Consider the following 13,336-nt stretch of genomic DNA (forward strand, 5'->3'; position numbering starts at 1 on the left):
TCACTACCCACATACAAATAACAAGATTTCAATTACCAGATACTCAAAGAAGCCTGCAAAAATTCTCACCCAAGGGCGTACAGGATGATGTCCATAAACTGTAACACTGATGAAAAAAATCTATGCAATTCTAAGTTTACGCTGGTGGTAATGCAAAAAAAATTTTTTTTTTAATTTCTAGAAAAGCAGAAAACTACCTAGGATATACTTTTTGGTAAGTAACGAACAAGTATTCAGTCCTCTCTTCTTCAGAAAAGGAAAACCAATTCTAAATGTGGGTCTTAACTTACCGATTCTTAAGCAAAAACAAGGTCAGCCCTGTTTCTCACCTGGAGAATGCAAAGGAGGTAGGCAGGCTTTCTACACAGCTCGTGCACCAAGAAGCAAAATTCCCTGGGTCCCGGCCCAGCTCCCAATTTTACCAAGGCAGGCGGAGAGGGTGGAGGTCTGCCAGAGCCCACGCACGCACCGGGAGCGGGCCAGCCACCAACCAGCCAGCGCAGTGGGCTGCTGTGTGTGGCCTCACGTCTGAACCGCCATCGGAGACTCGCCGGATTGGGCCTGCCCCTGCGCCCAACTTCCTCGCCCGTGGTCACCGTGTTGTCCACACGCAGCAAGGATACGCTGAAAGAAAGGTGCCCACGGCTCCCTACCCTGTTCCAGCTGACGGCTCCCCTTCTGGACATCTGCGGTCCTCTGCCCCATCCCTCAGAGCACCCACCACGCAGATGCCCACTGGCCGCCGACACTCTTGCACTCCACCGTCTGCGGGAGATTAGGACAGGACAGCCCACGAGAACCTGGCGGTCTATCACAACCATCACCTGTCTTTGATCCCTTCCCCTGACAGTTTGGTGGCTTTTTTTTTTTTTTTTTTTCTTTTTCTTTCAGGTCTTTCTACCCATGCTGGTCGTTTGCTCTCTGTGGTTACTGTCTTGTAAAACGGGATGTTAGTATCGGTGCCACCGCCGGGTTTCCCAAGAAAATCGACATCCCGGCGCCGTGCTGAGCTGGAAATCTGTGCAAACAGCTGCTGGGCCTTTGGCGATCTGGGCTTCCCTCCTTGCCTGAGCCCTGCGATGCTACAGGGACCTTGGCATGGGACGACCCGTCCGGTTCCCACACGAACACGATATTCCCATGGAGAGATGCAAACGTGGGGTCAATGTTTTTTTCTTCTCTCTGGAGCTAGAGCTGGGCATCAGAAGGTGACAGGGAAACTGGGCAGCATACCACAGCAAGTGCAGTCCTCAACACGCAGCACTGCCAGATGGGCTCTCGCCAAGCTCGTCTGGGAAGGGGGCTCTCGCCTCCCCTTGCCGTGCGCATCTAGCAGGTATTGGGAACCGGGAACCCAGGAACCCCCTGGAGCTCTGCTCTATCGCTGTGGCCTTGGCCGCATCACTAAGTCCTTCTGCCTTTCAGTTCCTGGAAAATGTCGAGGTTCACCCAAAGCCACGTCTAGGTTTCTCGGGGGCTGTTAACACATCTGCAACTCTCGCTACGAGCCTTCTACAACAAGTCCACCCAGAAATTACGTGAACTTACGAAGAAAGGTAAAGAGTTAGGAAAGTGCCCATTTTCCTGCATGGTCATTCTACAGAATCGATGGCCCACACTCTGCAGTAAGGAGCCACATTTCGCCGTGCCCCAGCCACAAAGGGGCAGGTTAGTAAACTGCCATCCTGAGAGCGTCTGAAAGGTGCCTCTGGGGCCCGGCAGACCTAACGCACTTTCCAGTCTGGTCTAGCATCTCCATGGACAGTTGGAAAGCCTACGTCAACGGCTGCCGGTTTGTAGCCAAACAACAAACGCGGCCTGTAAATCCGCTCCCACAGGCACGTAAAATCCCAGATTCTAACAGCACCAACTCCCTTCTTTAACCGATTCCTGCCGATGCTTACAAATGCATAGCTATTAGAAAAATTAACCTTCCTTTCCAAAGTTCAGAATCTAAGCAGCCCGTAATCTCTCATCAATCTGCAGCACAACTGAGGGGCCAATCTTCCTGTAAAACCATTAACAGATTCTGCTTTTCTGTCACCAGGGTAATTTACTGAGGCCAATTTTAATCCTACCACTAAACCACTAATCCCATGACTCTACAGAATTGTCCCCAAGTTTACGTTGCTATGGCAAGTACTTTTACGCCAGGAATTCACTTATTTAGTACCGGTCATGTTTTTTAAGTTGGCTTTAGGAACAAGACCTTCCCCCCCACCCCCCCACCCCCCGCCTCTCACTTTTAAAAAGTAAAAAGCCATTTTTGAAATCGGGAGGCCACTTGAACACCTGGGCCGTGCTGCACTCGTCACAGTAACACGAATGTAAATTACGCCCAGCGTTACTCAAAGGGACAAATTATCGTCATTATGCTAATGGTCACGCTAAAGACATGAAAAGCTCTGGCGTGATGAATCTAAATCTGGTGGGAACATGATTATCAGTGTGAATGATGATATTTTCTCAAACTTGCATAAAAATGTTCTCTCCGTGTCACTGATAACGTCAATATAAATTATGCAGCACTGACTGCGGCGCTCGTTCACGTCGCGGAAATGCCAGGAGGCGACACCCAAGCCCACCTTTCTGTCCGCAAACTCCCTGCTCTGACGGCACACACACGAAGGAGGGTAAATGTGTTTACTTCTTCCCTGAAAACAGGAAGAAGGGTATGATTAAGGCTAATAAGCCAGAGTCAACGAGAGAGGCACCTGGAGACACAGGTCTGGTGGCCACGCCAGAGCCGTACAAGGTGTTCAACACGGAGGCTTGAGCTTCGGGGGCGCGCCCGACTCCAGAGATGTCGCATCACAACCCGCTCTGGTGCGTGAAAAACCTAAGACTACCCAAAAAGCCAGAAGCAGTGTGTGGAAACAAAACAAATCACGAAGCGAAAGCATCACCAGGCTGCCTCCAGAAAATTCCAGAGCAGCGCCACAAAAGTTTAAGCTATGAAAACAGGATTGTCCATCTGTTCACTGATGCCACCATCCATTAGGAAAAAAAAAAAAAAATAGCCAAGTCTCTAAGGGGAAAAAAGAAACACGTATTTCTTTAGGTCTCGCTTAAATCACTGGAATAATCAGGAACGAAAGAGCGAGTGTCCCTCTCACCACATCAACCCTCAGCCTATCTGCAACCGATACAAGTTTTAACTACTCCCAAGGGGCTCTCTGTATTTCCCTGAATTAACACAGCCAACATTTAATATCAAACTATTTCCTACAAAAATTATTGCAGGAAAGAAACAAGTGACACTTGCTTTCCTCCCCTTAAACATCAGTCGAACAAGAAGCTAATAAAGCCACGAGCTGCCAGTCCACACCGTTTTCGATGCATCCTTCCCTGTACTAAATTTCAAAGAACATTCTCGAATGCCGAAATAAATCAATGCCTAACACAGTGCCAAGTCAGCTCAGGCAATACAGGTTAAATAGTGCCATATGGCAAAGACCGACACATGTTGCCCTTTTCTGGAAAACAAAGGGAAAAATTCCTAAACAAATATCCTTTACTTTACCACGGGGAGAGCTAAAGACAGGGTTTTCCAAGTGTTTCTAAATAATGTTGAAAATTCTATTTTAATTCTTAGCCATTTGGGGAAAAAAAAAACTATAGAGTTTTAACACAGAACCCCAATTTTTAAGAGTCTCTCTTTAACTATGTCCTGAAAGCTAACACCACATGTTAGCCTCCACTCACCATCCCTTAAATGAGCAAGAAAATAACAGGACAGCTGTATCCAAAGGCCGAGCTGACATCAGCAATTCCCCGGGGCGCCAGATCTGCAAGAGACCAGACTACCTGCTTTTCAAGGAATAACACACCAGATGAATTTTGTCTTGAAAACAAAATACATTAATACCTCAACCTGCGTTCAGCACTCCACTCAGAAACTGTCCGAACTTCACAACCACATAGAATCCCTATCCCTGAAATTTCGAGAACAAAACAACTTGATTAAATTCCTGACCAAATACACACACACACACACACACACACACACACACACACACACACACAGAAAGAAAATCTACCAGAATGAACTCCTATTTGAAATAAACAGTGACATGTATCTAAACCCAATGTCGTTTCTAAATGATTTATTTTTTTCTAGTCTCCTGTGTGGTGGTTTGTTCATTACTTTATATATATTTACATGGTGACATTCTCAAAATAGTCGCATTTCTAATTACTCCTACTTTGTAATTTTCACTACCGCTGGAAATGAAGAATAAATGCCAGATCTTTTTGGAAAACTACTTTTAAGGAAGGCTGAGAGCCACAAAATTACACTTCTTTACAATTCGAATGGACGCTGCTGGAAAACATCTCATTCTGGACATAAATATGACAGCCAGCTCTAGCTTTGGAAAGAAAAGCTTCAGCTGTTCCAATCCCGTGTAGCAAGATGCAAGGGCATTAGTTGCAACTGCTAATTTTTACCAGTCCATCTAAGATATCCTTAACATACCTTAGTGGGCAGTATAAATTTCAAACACAAGCAGCGCCCATGGCTATTAAAGTCATAACCCCTAAAACAGTCCTCTTTCGAAGAAAATTAATTTTAAAATAAACATGCATTTTAAAGACCTGGAGGAGACATTTTAAATTCATAGTGGAAATTTTTCTTTATTCTTCCCGTAAGGTTAATTTTATTAATAAATTCCTCACAAATAAACATTTGATGTGCTTCCTTCCTTAAAATGGGTTTCACCAATTTCCTGAAATTCACCAATATTCCTGAAAACTGTAAGACAGTCACGGCCAGAGTCCAAGGATAGAGAGGATGCCCCTCCCCCCATGACTCAGGCTCTCTACTCTGGTAAGAAAGGTTGGGGAGTTCTCAACCCACTCGGGGGCAGAGGTCGCCCCTCCATCAACGAGAAATGTCCTACCTCTCCCACCCCAAACTCACATGTTTCTGGTACTGGTGAGAACCAAGGCGAAGGCTTGAATCTGAAAACTGCTGTCACTCTCCCGGAGACACATTCAGACCCTTAACAGGCTGCTGCCAACACACCGTTGGCCGTTGGCCAACGGCCGGACAGCCCCGGAGGGAGGACAGGACAGGAGGGAGAAGAGGGTCACGGTCACACCAGTTAGTTAGCTCATGCCTCCAGTTAGCACCAAGCCAAACACACATCAAGAGTCGGATAATTGCGGCTACCCTAATTCCTGGGCAAACTGAGTGGCAGCCCATGGATACCTATCTGCAGTCTACATTTACACCTGCCTTCCAGAAGCTCCATCCTGCTACCCATCTCCATAACATACTGGGAGACGTAGTCCAACCAGCACCTCATCAGACCTCAGAGCCGCCCACCTCCTGACTCTCCAAGTCACCTGAAAAATGCAAACCCAAAGACGTGTAGTTTCCTATCAACAGAGTAACAGTCTGGGAGCCCAAGACAGTAACCCAGTTACTCGTCACGTGTAGACATTACTAATTCTGGAAACAAGGGTCAAAGGTGCCAAGTGGTAAGCAATCCACAGAAGGTCTAAGTACTGGGTGCTAGTTCAGCAGTGGGTTCAAGTACAAGGCAGGAGTGTGAGTGACGGACAGCACACCCTCAGCTCTGCACGTGTGGTGCCAGGCCCCCAGCTTTCTCTGGGCTACAGTCGGTACGATGCGAGCTAATTCCACTTTTCCCACAGCCCCTGGAACTTTTGAGGGGGAGGGGGAAGGGCAGCCGAGAGATGCATTTCTGAAAAAACTGCTTGATTATGACAAAACAGAACGGCTCTATCCAAGCACTAAAATGTATAAACATTTACAGCAAGTAAGATGTCTGCTTTTGAAGAAGGAATGTTACTTCTACGTTCAAATATTTATAATGCAGATATGTAATCAAATAAATGTAACTTTCTTTTGCTTCCCTCCATTATTTCTTACTTCTGCTTTAATCTGTGCCCTTGAGAAAGTTCGGATGTCTCCAGCTAAATATGGTCTTCAGACACCGACGAAAAACTCTTGTTTCTTATACCTTTAATCCTGATGCTTTATTCAGGTAGCGATCTAGTTACAGACAAAATACCACTTTTAATTATATAGTTAACACTTGCCCTGTTCTCCAAGGTTGAAAATGGAACAAAACCCAAAATAGTGTAACGTCTCAAGCATTTAAAACAAGCACGGTGTCAGAGGAAAGTGCACGCATTTGGACAAGCTCCTTCCCGGTGAAAGTAACCAGCTCGTACTCTAGTTTCCTATCCCTACCACATTAAGGTATAATGCACTTGAAACTCTACACACAACCTTCAGTCAGACTTACAGCCACTCCCACAAAGAGCCTGTTTAAAAGATTCCTTCTGGCAGATTACAAGACCCATACGTATCCTGGAAAATGAATGCATAAAAATCCACAACAACCCATTAAACTGAGCGCTGGTGTCTCAAGAACAATCCAGGACTAAATTCTACTTAACTTCCTAGGTCACATTAGCCCTTTTCCCTATTTGGTAAGACTGAAAAGCATCTGTTATAGTATACCGCGTTCTGAAGCAGTCTCTAACGAAGTCTCTTTGCTTTCTCACATAACTGTGGCTCAACAACTTTCACATCAAACGCTCCACCTATGGACACTCAGACATTACCTACACAGGAGCAAGGAAGGTAAAGGAAGGTAAAGTTCAATTTATGGTAATGGAAACAACACGCTTTTTAGCATGGACCAGCTTTCAAAAACCTCTCTCATTCTCTTCCCTCCATGATGGCCTCTGGGACAGACATCATCTTACAAAGTTAGACACGTAGGACGTCAAAGTCCCAGGAAGACTTCAATCTCTACATTAGCCAGTCAACTTTAAAGGTTGTTTACAAATAACGGTGGGATTAACACCAATGATGTAAAGTATACTCCTCAGCGACTAATATCAGTTACACAACCCATAGTTACATGTTCTTGATCTGGTGGGTTTTGGAGCACACCAAGCCAGTTCGGAAGATGATTCTTAACAAAAGCTTTCAGAAATAAAAATAAGCAACACCCCTCTCTCTCTCTCTCTCTCTCTCTCTCCACTGCCGAACCCTGTACCTAACCAACGGGCTGCTTTGTTTCATTTGAGAGGGGCAGTGCCACTGCTCTGGGTTAGTTTTATTACACATCCCTTGGGATTTTGTTTTTTTTTTTTTAAGAATGTTAATGCCTCTGAGTGTTTCAGCATATTCAAATTAGCTAATTCAAGAAAACAAAGTCCTACCAAAGAACTAAGAAAAATACTAGGCTGATATGCTTGCATCTCGGCACATGAAAATTCTAATGCCATCAGAATTAATTCTAACTCCTCCAGGCTTGCTCAGGGCCCCTTCTTGCAGGGCCTGTCCAAGAAGGCGCGGGGGCCTAGTGAAACTAAAGATGTCCTCCTCCGGTAACCCGCTGCCAGCCCCAGGCTCCAGGCCAGCTCGCTCAAACTCGCTCCCCAATTTTACCAGGAGAAGGAAGCTCGGAATCATGCAGAGCAGAGGCATGTGGTATATTTAATTCTAGCGGGTCTGTGTAAACATAAATAGCACAGCTATTTTGACGCCACAATCAAAGAATGTAAGAGAAAATGAAGGAGGCACAAACAAATGATAAAGTGAGCTTTTTTACGCGGCAGCAGAAAGTTTCCTATCAAATAGCATGCATGCCTGGTTCCTTAAAGTAGCTCTTACATTCCTAAACCAAAATACTCCAATCATATTAATAGGGCGGCTTAAAAAATAATCTGGAGAGGATCCTGCTGGGGGAAGATCCAGCCTCGCTTCCACTGGGGTCAGTACTTTAACGGCATTTTATTACACAGCCACAGGATGGAGGGCCACCAGTTTTTAAATCATCTTTAACCAGGATTGCAGACTTACTGGCAGGTTCACGAGGGAAATGCCTTCCCCCCCCCCCCGCATGTTTAATTAAGACCACCGTCCAAAGTTCCTTTTGTGACTTGCAGTAGGGTCCCGAAGCCCCTGCCCTTTGTTACGCAGAGGACCCCGCCGGCAGGCCGGCCCCACGCCCTCGGGCACATCTGGGCTTCCAGGAACAGGCCCCCGCGTCTACCCGGGCTGCTCGCCGCCCGGCCGGGAAGAGGCCACGCAGGCAGGGCGCCACACCCACGCGCGGCAGCCCTTCGCGGGGACGGCGGCCGGTGCCCCCGCGCCGCCCACCCGCAGCCGCGCGCGGAGCCCCGGCCGGGACCGAATCAGGTGTGAATACTTATGTAATCGTCCTCGGGGGCCACGCCTTTCCCACCGCCCCACCTCCGCCTGAACAAAGTGAAGTTTAAAATAGAAACCAATTACCTGGCCTCGGCCTCAGCCTCGCCTCGGCCCCCGGAGCGCGGCCCGCGCCGCCGCGCAGACCCCCGCCCCCCGCCCGCGCGGAGACACCCCGGACCCGGCCAGAACCACCCCCCCCCCGCCCACTCCCGGCCCCGGCCCCACGCAGACCTCGGCCCCTGCAAGGGCCCCCCCCACCCCAGCCCCGCGGAGACACCCCCCCCCGACCCCAGCCAGACCTCACTGCCCGCCCCACCCGCGGAGACCCCGACCGTCTGGCCCAGCAGAGACCCCCGCCCCCCGCCCTGCGCAGACCCCCCCGCCCACCCCGTCCCGGTTCCCCCCACTCCCCGCCCGGCTGCCCCACCTCCTTGGCCCCCTCACCCCCAGCCCGCTCCCTCCCCAGCTCGTCCCTCTCCGGCCCGCACGGACCCCCGCCTTTGTTACGGTGCGAAGTTGGGCCGTGGGTCCCCGTCTCTTTCACTTCTTGGGTTACAGTGCAGGCGAGTGACGTCCGCTCCACATGACGGGGGCGGGGGGCGGGCGCCGGGGGGCGGGGGCGCGGGCCGGGCCCTCCCCCACCTCGCTGCCCTGCCCGCCCCGCCCACAGCCCGCCCCCTGGCAGCCCAGCAACAAGCGGCCACCGCCCCCGCCCCCGGGGCGGGCAGGTAAATCCCCCCGCCCCCGCCCCGCCCCCGCCCCGCCTCCCCCAGCGGCGCCCGGGCCCAAGGCCGCACGCCGGGATACAGAAATAGGAACGATTTAACCCGGAGACACGTCCCCCCTGCTGCCCACTTCTCAATCCGCGAGTTCAGAGGAGGAGGGGGGGGGGGGGCGCTGAATCGGATCGAACTCAGGTTTTGGGGCCGAAAATGGCCGGAGCAGGAAGCGCGGGGCCGGGCGCTACCTTGTAACTGAGTTGGGTTCTTGCAGGGGTACGACGAAGGCGGCCTGGGGTCGCCCATGGACCCCTGGGGTAACCTCGGTGCGGCCCGGCAGCCGGGCACCCCGTACTCGGACGAGGGCGGGGCGCGGAGTCCCTCCCAGGGGGCCTCCCTGAAGGGGTCTCCGGGGAAGGAGGGGTCACACGTGGGTCCTTAACCCGTCCGATGCAGCGGCATCATCCACCCCGGAATGAAGCGGCACAGCATCTGCGACACGGATGGAGAGATGCTACAGGACCAGGTCTGGTCCGTACACTTCCACACATCACTACCAGTATTCCGGGGGAAGTTGGTGCCGGATTAAGCTGGTTCGAAACGTGGGGCGGCCCGTGACGCACTGCGCCCGTGAATGTGCCCATTGTACGGTGGAGACCCGGCAGGCGCTCCGCGCTCACAAGTCGGGTGGGCAGCAGAACTTTTCACTGACCGTGAGTGGGTCACATTCTAGAATTTGCCATGGACTAAGTATGAACTTCCAGGGAGACAATAAAATACGAAGTTGTAAGGTACACGCCGTCCTTCACTTTTCTACGCAATTCACACCAATTTCCATAATCCCGCTTTTCTGTACGTTCTGCGCCAGGAGAGTGGGCTCCGGACCCCGGGCGCGCGAGGGCGCGCCCGTCGCGTGGGAACGAGACGGAAGGAACCGTACATTTCGAGTCCCCGGTTGCTGAGAAGCATAATCCTATCACTCCTCTTCCCCATTTGCAGGTTTCGACTTGAATCCGAAAGCGCCTCTTACCGCCCATTCTTTGCAGGAGGGCAGAGGGGGCAGGGTCTCCTTTTGGACTGCTGCGCGCCCATCTAGCTGTCCAGACTCAGATGCAAGCGTGTCCACGTCTACAGCACAGAGCTGTGCACATCAGGAGGCTGCGGATGCGCGGGGCTGGTCGCACTTAACAGTGTGCATACACATGGGCGCATGCACGCGCGCGCGCGCGCACACACACACACTCACACCCCAAATTACCTCCGGGATGGAGAAACCCGCTCCGGATTGGCCGGCAGAGCCGTCACTCACACCCAGGGGGCAGGGAGACTTTGCAAGGCTGTTTCCTTTTTTTTTTTTTTTTTTTTTTTTTTCCCTTCCCTCCCTACCGTTTCATTTAATGGTAAAACAACAGCAGAGCCCTGAAAGTTAGCCATCTGCGCGGAGAGTTTGCTTTCTTTAACGACGGGGGCGTCAGACAATATCCATTTAAATATATTTTGTACTTCCACAATGGATGAAAAGGGAAATTAGCAGTCCGGGATGGGGGCGGAGAGGGAGCGAGGAGTAAGGAGGAGGGGGTCATCCGGGGGGTGGACGCAGAGTGAAGAGTTGTTCTCAACGCCCAAAAGAGATTTTGACCTCTACTGATCTCGAAATTAAAAAATGTTTTTCATAGATCAGATTATAACAAATGCCGGCCCTCATTGATGCACTCATTATTTTAATTTTATTATTTAAGCATGCGCCAGCAATCGTGTTTCCTTAAGAAAGAACTGACCTATTTTTGGCTGGAGATAAACGATCATGTTAACAGATGTTAATCTTGTAATCTGTTTTTCCTGTAAGCACTTTACATACCCGGGTTTCAGACCTTAAAAATAACATCTTTTCCAAAAAGACCTGACGTCACAATTCACTCCCTGAAAAATCACCCCCCCTCCAGTTTTTTTCCTCTGCAATGATTTCAAAGACATTAAATCTTTTTCACTTTATAAATGCTGATTTGTTCTGCCTCAACTCCCACAGGCTTCTATTTGCATTTCAAATTCCACAGGTTACACCGGTCGCCTTTTCAAAAAATGTAAACCAACAATGAAGCAGCAAATGGCTTTTTGTGCATCTGGATTAAATAAGGCACAGAATGAATATATTTAAAAAGAGGGCTGAGCAAGTTGATCTTTGCACACCCGGAGACCAAGTAATTCTTTATCAGTAAGCCAGCAGCCTGAGTAAAATGCAGACACACACCCCAGAAGCTCCCGGTCTGATCCCGGTCTGCTGCGGAGAGCTTATTAACGCGGATAATAAATGGAGCTGACTTACAGACCCACATTCTCGGCTAAAAGGCTGGGTCTCTCCGGTCCCTAATTGCAGGGCTCCACCGGCTTCCCTGCCTACCACCGCTGATCGTCGCCGCACACCAGCCTCCTCCATAAACCGCTGTTTTAAATACCCAACTCGGCTGGCTTTTAACAAACTTATTCATACAAAGTTTCTTTAAAACTTGACGAGGCGGTTTATTCTAAATACTGATCCTAACTATTCACTGTGTTAGTTCTCCCTGGAAATGGCAGACGAGGCGCTTTTCCAACCATCGCACCCCCCCCCCCAACACACACGCCCCACAGCATTCTTCTTTTCTCGTATATACCCGGGTATATATCGCGATCAATACTTCCCCCACCCCCACTCCGACCCCCGCCAGGCCGGGTGCGACTCCGAGGAGTCCCTGCCACCCCGACCCCACTCCCTACCCCTCATGGTCATTGAGAGAACCATCGCCCCCCACCCCCACCCTAACTTCCCTTCCAGGCGCCCTTACTTCTTTAATGTTAGGGTCACTTATACGCTCCCAGCTAATGGGCATGCAGCCAGGGGAGGGGGAGGCAACCCCCCCCCGAACACACACACACACACACACACACACACACACACACACACACGCAAACACACACGCAAACACGTACCCGAGGCAGCAGCCCTCGGTGCCTACAGGCATCGATCCCATCAGCCAAACCCTTAATAATTGAAGCGGCTCCTCGGGCCCCGCAGCCCCATCACCCACCTTCATTAGCCAGAGCGTTTTACTTTAAAGTAAGGCAATTTGCTCTTTGTCTCCTAATGGATGGAGAGCGCATCCGAGCTCCCCTCCTCCCGCGTCGCCTTTGACGAAGTGTACAAAGCCAGAGCCTCTTCCGCGCTCCCACCCGGCCCCCACCCCGCCCCTCCACTGCGGTAAAACCCACCTCCCAGCGCTCGCCTCGCCGCCCGAAGTTGCATCTTCCCACTCCTGGAATTGCGGAGCGGACCAACTACCCACAGGGCAGCCGAGCCGCCCTCCCCGCGCCCGGGAGCCCCTTCCCCGCCCCCCACCCCCGCGGCGCACACCGGGGTCCCCGGCGCGGCCGGGCCCGGGGCCCCGCGGCCCCGCGCCCCCGCCCCTCGCGGGCCCCGCGGCGCCCCCACCCCCACCCCCACCCCGGCCCCTACCTTGGCGGGAGGCGGCGGGCCCGGGGAGGAGGACGCGCACGCCCCGCGCCTCTGAAGGTGAAGCCGAGCGCCCGAGGCGCGGAGCCGAGCGCTGCACTAGACCGACCGCGCCAGCTGCGCCCGGGCGCGGGGGACGCGCGAGGGCGCGCGGGGCCCGCCACGCGCCCTGCCCCCTCCCCGCGCCGCCCTCGCGCGCCCCGGACGCGCCCGCCCCGCGGGGACCCCGGCGCCGGCCGGGCTTGGGGGCCTGCGCGGCGGGGGGAGGGGGCCGGGCCCCGGCGGCCGGGCGCAGGCCCGAGGCTTCCCCCAGCCACGGAATGGTCTGCCCTGTAGGAAACGCACACGCTCCACTATTGTCTCATCAGCACAAAGTTCTACCACACTGCGGGCAAAGTCTGGAGGCTCGCGATGACTCAGACCCAGATAATTCTTCCCCTAATAGCCCTGAATCACGATCCCAGCGGCTAGTTGTCGCCCCTTCTTCTCAAGGACTAACGCTGCCGCAGATCCAGTTACGGGAAGCTGTTTACGCGCGCACACGGACACACACGCACGCATCCATACGTGCAGACGTGTTGGGATGCATTTTCAGCCGACTTGGGCACCTGAGCACTAAGCCTCGAGTCCAGATCTCTCTGTGGGTATCCTTCCGGTGGTCCCAGATGCGTGTGCATTCCAAACGGCTTAGGGTGTGCGTTTCACTGAACTTCCTGGTAAATGTGCTGGGGATACTCGATAGATTAAGTCCTGAATCGAGATCAAAGTCTGGAAAGACTTCAGACGAGGATTCTGCTATCTGGCAATTTAAAAATGACTGCGGGGTTTTATTTTCATTTCTATCCTTGGAAAGTTCAACTTTAATTTTTCTGTTTTTCAAACCATTTCTTCACCCCCCAACTGCTCTCCGCGGCCCGTAGTTAGTGGCAA

General features: G+C 51.8%; 1 protein-coding gene across 5 annotated transcripts in view; it reads right to left on the minus strand.

Annotated features, from left to right (window-relative positions):
- Positions 1-12,522, minus strand: part of ZNF516 (zinc finger protein 516) — a 125,292-nt gene extending 112,770 nt beyond the window's left edge. For 2 of the 5 annotated variants that reach the window (XM_042962271.1, XM_042962272.1), the window contains exon 1: positions 11,985-12,145. The gene's annotated coding sequence lies outside the window, so the exon portion shown is untranslated. The other 3 variants (XM_042962270.1, XM_042962273.1, XM_042962269.1) reach the window with 3 other exon arrangements.
- Between the last annotated feature and the right edge of the window lie 814 nt (positions 12,523-13,336).

The sequence above is a fragment of the Panthera tigris genome, chromosome D3, assembly GCF_018350195.1.
Source record: "Panthera tigris isolate Pti1 chromosome D3, P.tigris_Pti1_mat1.1, whole genome shotgun sequence".
Taxonomy (NCBI): Eukaryota; Metazoa; Chordata; class Mammalia; order Carnivora; family Felidae; genus Panthera; species Panthera tigris.